The sequence below is a fragment of the Heterocephalus glaber genome, unplaced genomic scaffold (assembly GCF_053883595.1).
Source record: "Heterocephalus glaber isolate CG9 unplaced genomic scaffold, H.glaber_assembly_v1.0 deba00001479, whole genome shotgun sequence".
In the NCBI taxonomy this organism is placed as follows: domain Eukaryota; kingdom Metazoa; phylum Chordata; class Mammalia; order Rodentia; family Bathyergidae; genus Heterocephalus; species Heterocephalus glaber.
This window is the reverse complement of record NW_028258316.1, coordinates 8,727,170-8,736,198: the sequence shown is the minus strand read 5'-3', so window position 1 is coordinate 8,736,198 and position 9,029 is coordinate 8,727,170.

The following is a 9,029-nucleotide window of genomic DNA, read 5'->3' as shown; positions in this document are numbered from 1 at the left end:
CCAAAGAGGTCTTCAATAAAGAATGTTATAATTAAACTGCCAAAAGTCAAAGACAGAGAGATTTTTAATTTTTTTAAAGACAGGGTTTCACTTTATAGTCCAGGCTGGCCTTGAACTCATGGAGATCCTCCTGCCTCAGCTTCCCAAGTACAGGGATTACAGAAGTTTGCCACTATCCTCAGAAAAAAAAAAAATTTTTTTTTTAAAAGAGATAAGGTCTTCTATGTTGCTCAGGCTGACCCTGAACTCCTAGACTCAAGTGATCCTCCTCCTTCAACTTCCTAAGTACCTGGGACTATAGGTACATATCACCATGCCTGGCTTTAGAAGAAATTTTTTAAAACAGCAGGAGAAAAGCATCAAATTACAAGTTAAGGAATATTTATCAGGCTACCAGCAGATTTCTCAGCAGAAACCCTGCAGGCCAAGAGAGAATGGAATGATAAACTCAAAGGACTGAAAGGGAAAACTGCCAGCCAAGACTACTATATCCAGAAAAGCTATCCTTCAGAAATGGAGAAATAAAATCTTTCCCAAACAAGCAAAAGTTGAGGGAATTCATCACCACTGCTTTACAAGAAATACTTCAGGAAAAAAAAAAGAAATACTTCAGGGAGTTTTTAAAGTAGAAACAACAGGATATTAATTATTAACATGAAAATGTATTGAAGTATAAAATTTACTGATAAAGGAAATATAAAATTAAATCCAAAACAATCAATACTGTCAGGGTACTATACTGACGGGGTAAGTCATATATATTTTAATATGGACGTACAAAGTCAAAAGAGTAAAAATTAACAACTAACAATAAATTTTTTATAAACATGATATAAAAATGTAAACTGCACTATCAAAAAAATTGTGGAGGAAAGGTAGAAGTGTACTTTTTATATGCAACTGAAAATAAGTTATTATCAGGGTGAAATAGTCTAGTATAACTATAAAGTCCTTATTAAAGCTTCATGACAACCACAAAGCCCAAAACTATAGCAGATACACAAGCAAAAGAAAAAGGAATCAAAACATAACACTATGGAAAATTACCAAATCACAAAGTTGTGCAACAGAGAAAGGAAAAAGGACCTACAAAACAACTAGAAAATACAACTTAAAATGGCAATAATAAGTCCTTACTTTTCAATAAGTATCTTAAATATAGATAGATTAAATTCTCCAATCAAAAGACACAGAGTGGCTGAATGGATTAAAAAAAAATCCAACTAGGCACTACCTACAAGAGACCTACTTTAGGAACGCATAGGTTAAAAGTAAAAGGATGAAAGAAGCTATCCAATGCAAATGGTAACCAAAAGAGAACAAAGGAGGTTATATTTATATCAGATCAAACAGCCTTCAATTTAAAAAACCATCATAAGAAACAAAGAAGGTCATTACACACTCATAAAACCTCAATGCATAAAGAAGACATAACAGAGTTCAAAGCCAGCCCATGGACTACATAGTGAAACTAATCTCAAACACCCAAACGAAAGAACTGGGCATGATGTCACATGCCTGTCATCCCAACACTCTAGGAGGCTGAAGCAGGAGGAGCACAAGTTTGAGCACAGCTTGGGCAACTTAGCCACTTAGTGAGACCCTGTCTCAAAATATTAAAAAAGAGGACGATGGAACTCAGTGCAAAGGCCCTGGGTTCAATCTCTGGTACGGCAAAAAAAAAGGAAAAAAAGCCATAACAATTGCATATCTATATGAGCCCAACGTTGGCTCACCTAACTATATACAGCAAACATTAGTGGACATAAAGAGAAAAACAGCAACGCAGTAATAGTGGAAGATTTTAATACCTCACTTTAAGGGTAGATTAATTAGACAGGAAATGAATTAGAAAATGCTGGATTCAAAATGTACTTTAGGAGCCGGGGATTTAGCTCAGTGGTGCCACTGCCTGCCTCACAAACACAAGGTCCTGAATTCAATGCCCTGTACCAAAAAAAAATGTACTTTAGACATGGACCTCATAGATATACACTGAAATTTCCACCCAAGAGCACTCTTTAGTGTACACAGAACATTCTCCAGGGTAGACCATATGCTATGCAACAACAACAAAAAGTCTTCATAGGGCCAGGGTTAGCTGGGTGGTTTTGCCACCTGCTACGCCAGAGCAAGGACCCGAGTTCGATCCCTGGTACCAAAAATAAATAAATAAATAAACATAGGAATAGGAAAAAAAGATCCAAAGGGGTAGGGGAAGTGGGAGGGGTAGGGGAAAGGAAAGAAGGAAAAGGAAAAATTATGAGAAATGGAAAAAATGGAAACAAAGTCTTTGTAAATAGGGAAGGGTGGAGGAGTGAAGGGAGGGCAGGGAATGGGGAAAAAATAAGAACCAAGATACATGATGTACAGGTACAAGTTCCCAAAAATAAATGTAAATGTACTGTATACCTAAAATGTACCAGTAAAAGAATTTAAATAAATAAATAAATAAACATAGGGCCAGGGATTTAGCTCAGTGGTTCTGGCGCCTGCATCAAAAGCTCAAGGTCCCGAGTTTGATCCCTGATACCATAAAAATAAAATAAAATAAAAAACACTACAGTAAAATTAAAATTTAAAAAAACACTCAAACAGAATCAGGGAGAGGGATGAGGATTAATTTTAATATTATACAACACAACATGATAACTATGTCTACAACAATGAATTATATATTTCAAAATAACTAGAGAAGAGTTTGAAAGTTTTGGACACATAAAGATGATATTTGAGAAGACGGAAATACTAATTATCATGATTTGATCATTACACATTATAAACATATATTGAATGACAATCCTGTACCTCGTAAGTGAGTACAGTTAGTACATGTCAATTTAAAAAAATCACAGATGAAAACAGAGATATTACAGTTGATAACACAGAAATCACAAAGAATCATAAAACTATTCTGATCAAATTTACAATAGATAGTGTGAGATAGGAAGAAAAAGTCCAAAGGGGAAAGGGAAGGGGAAGTTAAGGGGTAAGGAAAATATATGAGAAAAGGAAAAAACAGAAACAAAGTCTTTGTAAATAGGGAGGGCAGGAGAATGGAGAAAAAATAAGAACCAAGATATGTCATGTATAGATACAAATTCCCAATGATGAATGTCATCATATTGTGTATCTAAAATGTACCAATAAACTTAATGAATAAAAAATATTAATTCCTAGACATATACAATGTACCAAAAATGAATTATGAAGAAACAGAAACTTTAATTATACCTATAAGGAGTAACAAGATTGAATAATATTAAAATCACCCATCAAAGGACCTGTGGTTTCACTGTTAAATTCTACCAAACATTTAAAGAAGAACCAATATAAATTCTCTCAAACTATCCCTGAAAATTTTAGGAGAAAATTATTTCAAACTCATTCCACAAGGCTAGTATTACCCCAATACCATAAACAGACAATGACACAATAAAAAAGAAAACTATAGCTCAATATCCCTGAAGAACATAGTTGCAAAAATCCCCAACAAAATACCAGCAAACTGAATTCAACAACACATTAAAAAGATCACTTGCTATAATCAAGTGGGATTCATCCCAGGGATCCAAGGATGGTTCAACATACAGAAATCAATCAATGTGATTCATCACACTAACAAATGAAAGACAAATCCTGTGATCATCTTAATATCTGCAGAAAATGCATTTGACAAACATTAACATATTTTCATGATTAAGACTCTCAAAAAATTGGCATAAAATGTATATATCCCAAAACAGCAAAGGCCATACATGACAAACCTGCATTTCTCTTTCTAGATCTCAGAGGAACATTTTTCAACATTTTTCCATTCAGTATGATGTTAGATGTAGGTTTGTCACATATAAGTATAAACCTTAAAGCCTCCACCAAAAAAGAAACAAAAAAAACCCTGTTGCTCCAATAAATAAACTCAGTAAAGTTGCAGGATACAAAAATCAACATCAAAAATCAGTAGCATAGGGCCGGGGATTTAGCTCAGTGGTGCTGTCGCCTGCCTCGCAAGCATAAGGTCCAGAGTTGGATCCCCAGTACCAAAAAAAAAAAAAAAAAAAGTAGCATTTCTATACACTAATAGTGAATGATCTGAAACAGAAATAAAGAAAATCTTATTTGTAAGAGCTACCAAAAAATTAGATACATAGAAATAAATTTCCAAGGAGGTAAAAGTTCTCTACCCTGAAATCTGTAAAACATTGATGAAAGAAATTGAAAAGGATACCAAATAAATACAAAGATATCCCATGTTCATGAATTAGAAGAATCCATGTTATTAAAATGTCCGTGCTACCCAGAGCAATCTACAGAATCAATTGAATTCCTATTAAAATACCAGTGTCTTTCTTTAAAAAATAGGGGAAAAATCCTAAGATTCACATAGAACCAAGATCATAAATAGCCAAAGAAATCTTGAACAAAAAGAACAAAGCTAGAGCTTTGTTCACTCCCAGACTTTAAAATATGCTACAGAGGTGTTTGGTAGCCAAAACAGCATGGTGCTGTTTTGACACAGATCAATAGAACAGAATAGAGGGCTCAGAAGTAAATCCATGAATCTACAGACAACTGATTTTTGACAAAGGTGCCAAGAGCACATATTGGGGAAAGAACAGCCTTCCTAATAAATGGTAGTGAGGAAATTGGATATCCATATGAAATACATGTCAATTCAAAATGGATTACAGACTTAAATGTAAATCCTAAAATTATGAAACTACTAGAAGAAAACATTCAGGGAATGTTTCATGACAATGATCTGGGTGAGGATTTTTTTCTTTTAGATAAGTCCTCAAAAGCATAGGCAACAGGGCCAGGGATTTAGCTCAGTGGTTCCACCGCCTGCCTTCCAAGCGCAAGGTCCCGAGTTCGATATCCAGTACTCCCCAAAAAAAACCCCAAAAGCATAGGCAACAAAAGCAAAAATGGGCTGAAAATGTTACCTGGCATTAGATTACTTACCTAGCATGCATGAGGCCATGGGTTCTATCTCCAGCACCAGTGATAAGTAAATAATAAAGCAAACATAGAGACGAAGGTTACATCAAACTGAAAAGCTTAATAATAAAGGAAACAATAGAATGAAGAGATAACCTAAAGAATAAGAGAAAACATTTGCAAACTATATGACAAAGCACTAATACCCTGAATACAAAAGACTGTCCAACCACTCAATAGCAGGAAAAAAATCTGATTAAGAAATGGAGCCCAGCATGGTGACACACATCTGTCATCCCAGCTGTCTGGGAGGCTGGGACAGAATAATGGAGCTCAGCCTGGCCAATTTAGCAACTTAGCAAGATTCTCTCAAAAAAAAACAGATGGGGGATGGGGTGAGGTGGGGCTCAGTGCAAAGGCTCTTGGTTCAAACCCTGGTACTAGGAAGAACAATGCTAAAAACTAAACTAAACTGAGCTAAAAGGACAAGCCAGGCATAGTGGTACACACCTGTAATTCCAGCTATTTAAGAGGGTGAAGCAGGAGAATCTCAAGTTCAAGCTCAGGTTATACAATTTAGCAATTTAGTGAGACCCTGTCTCAAAATAATAAATAAATAAATAGGCCTGGGATATAGCTCAATGGTAGAGTGCTTGCCTAGCATGTGTAAGGGCCTGGGTTCTATCTCTGGTACTGGGAAAAAAAATGAGCATAAGACTTCAATAGGCATTTCTCAAGTGAAAACATACCAATGGTATATTTTCAAATGTCCAGCACCATTAATCACCAAGGAAATGCAAGTCAAAAACCACGATGACATATCTCACTCCAGTGGAGTGGCTTCTACACCAAAGACAAAAGAGAGCAAAGTGCTGGTGAGGATGTGGAGAAAACGGAACTCTACACACTTGGAAAATGTATGGAGATTTCTCACAGCTAATAACAAATCTATCATATGATCCAGCAATCCTACTCCTGGGTATATATCCAAGGGAAAAGAAATCAATTTGTCAAAAAGACACATGCATTCCCTTGTTTATTGCAGCATTATTCACAATAGCCAAGATAAGTAATCAGCGCAAATGGCCATCGACCGATGAGTGTATATTTATATATGTACACATATAAGATAGGTATACATGTATAAAATGGAATAAAATTCAGCCATGAAAGAGGATGAATCACGTAATTTGCAACAACATAAATGAATCTGGAAAACATCGTCTTAAATGGAAAAAGCCAGACCCAGAAAGACAAGTGTTACATGATCTCATTCCTGTGTAGGACCTGAAACACTTTATCTCAAAGAAATAGAGTAGAGTAGAGGCTACCAGGGGCTGAGAAAGGTAGGGGGAAAGAGGATGAGGATGGGCAAGTCACAGTTAGGAGTTCTGGCATTCTACTGCACAACATAGGGAGTGCAGTTAACAATAACATAGTGTATGTGCAAAATAGCCAGAAGGAAAGTGTGTTGTCACCGCAACAAACGGTGAATATTGGAGGTGAAGGATATGCTAACTCCTCGGATGACTGATCACACAAGGTATACATATGTGGAGACGTCTCATTGTGACCAATAAAGATGTACAATTTTGTGTCAGTTAAAAATAAAATGAAACTTAAAATTTTTTTATCAGTCCCAAATGTCCATAGAAATCCTGACTTAGGGGACACAGAGCGTGTAAGGAATGTCCCCTGAGTCACCAAGGGCATGGCACGGGGGGAGCGTGTGGCAGGGGACATGCCTGGGTGGGAATCCAGACCCCCTTAGAGAACTGTGAGTCTTTGGGCGTGTGACTCTGTCTGAGCCTATGCTACTTCAACTATAAAATAGGAAAAATAACAACTACCTTGTTAAGCTTTGAATCCTAAGTGTCCCCCGAGTCTCATGTGTTGAAGGCTTGGTCCTCACTGGGAGGAGGTGGCGCTCATTGGAAGAAGTGAAGTCGCTGGAGTGACCTCTGAAGGGAATAACGGGCACCTGGTGCCTTCTTTTCTCTCCTTTGCTTCCTGGCCACCGTAAGGTAAGCACCCTCCTCTGTCACACACACTCTCCCTGCCGTGATATCTCACCAGAGGCCCAAAAGCAACTGGGCTCACCATGGACTGAAACCATGAGTCAAAATAAACCTTTCCACCTCTACCTTCAATTTTTGTCACCTTCAATTTTTTTTCTTTCTTTTTCTTTTTTCTTTTCTTTTTCAGTACCAGACATCGAAAAACTCAGAACCTTGTGCTTGCCAGGCAGGCGCTGGCACCACTGAGCTATATCCCCAGCCCTTTCCTGCTTTAAATTTATGTTCTCAGGTATTTTTTCACAGAAACAGAAAGCTGACTGACACACATCTTGTGAGGTTGCAGGAGAATCATGGGAAGTGTATATTAACTCATTCTTTGAAAAGCCAGAGCTCAAGAAGTAGAGGCTACAATGGGCTCACCAGTCTCCCCACAATTCACATCCACAACTATCCAGTGTGACTGTATTTGGAAATAGGGCCTTTGTGGATGTCACTGATTAAATTAAATGTGGTCATACTGGGTGGGAGTGGGCCCTAAGTCCAATGACTGGTGTCTTTATTGAGAAAGGGGGAGATTCAGACACAGCAGCATGCAGATAGAAGAAAGAGGGATGTTGTCTATGAGCCACGTAATGTCAAGTATTGCTGGCAAGGCAACACCTAACTCAAGGCTAGAAGGAAGGCATGGAAGTCTTCCTTGGAGCCTTTGAAGGAAACAACCCAATCCTCCTGAGCATTTTATTTCAGACTCTGGTCTCCAGAACTGTTGGAATAATTTCTGTCGTTTGAACCACCCCATTTATAGTATTTTTTTCATAATGGGGATTGAACCCAGGGCCTTTGCAATGAGCTATATCCCCAGAATGTTTTTTATTGTGACGTAGAGTTTCCTAAGTCTCTAAATTGCCCAGGCTAGGCTCAAACTTGCAATCTTCCTGTCTCAGCCTCCCAGAGAGCTGGAATTACAGGCATGTGACACCTCCCCCAGCTGTTTGTGGTACATTTTCATGGCTAAATCAGGAGCTATGGCCATGCAGTGATTGTCATGACATGACCCACAGCACGCCAGTGAGCATCTTGGATGCTCCCAGGTTTCTCAGCACCTACTCACATTTGTCCTCCAGCATGGCACACAGAATTCTAACCCCGGGATGTATGTGGAGCTCGGGCTTTTCTCCAGGGGATCACAGAGAATATGTCCGTCTCCAGGCACCCTGTCTATACTTAGAGCACACGATCTGTGGAGCTCACAGGGACCCACAGCACCTATAGGATCTACCCAGGGCACAGCCAGGAATGCCCCAGCACCACTGCCTGCACCACCACCCACTGTGTGTCCAGGGTGTTGAGGCACACAGAGGGGTACCCACAGCCCAGCAAGTGTGCCCAGAGTGGCTCCCCAGTGCATGTGAGCAAAAGGAGGCAAACCTTGGAGGCACAGCAGGAACCATGGCTCAGAGTAGGCACAGCACCCCACCAGCCTCCACCCACATGGGACACATATGCGAGGAGCCGGGCGTGTGGCCCAGGAAGGGACCAGTGACCAGCAGACTGCATCCCTGGAAAGCAGATGTTCACAGCACAGAGCGAAGGCGGCACACAGGCCACAACTGCCGCAGCCTGTGGGTGTCTGCAGCCCGAGACAGCTGCCACGGCCCAGGTGGGCTCCAGCCCCGAAGAAGAGGCTCGGAGGAGCTCTGTGCAGCTATGGCCCATGCAAAGCAGGGAAGGAGGAAAATCCATTTGGGGCCAAGAGCTCTATCTGAACTTTGTCCTTTTCTCAAGCAAAAGAAAATATTATTTCACCCTCTAAAGAACCACACATAATAACAGGCAAAATGTCAAGGCCAATGTTGATATAAACCCCCAAGGAAAACAAACATCTCTGTACCTTCTCGGTGGCCTCCCCACCTCACCCTGCTCGGCTAGTTTAAACAGATCTAGCGGTGGGCAGAGGGGAGGTGGGGGATCGGGGAAGCCTGCCCAGCACAGAGTTGGCCATGCTCGGGACACGGAGCCCTTGAGGCGTGCATAGGTGAGCTTGGGAAGGACTCAAGGCAGGCCAGCAGA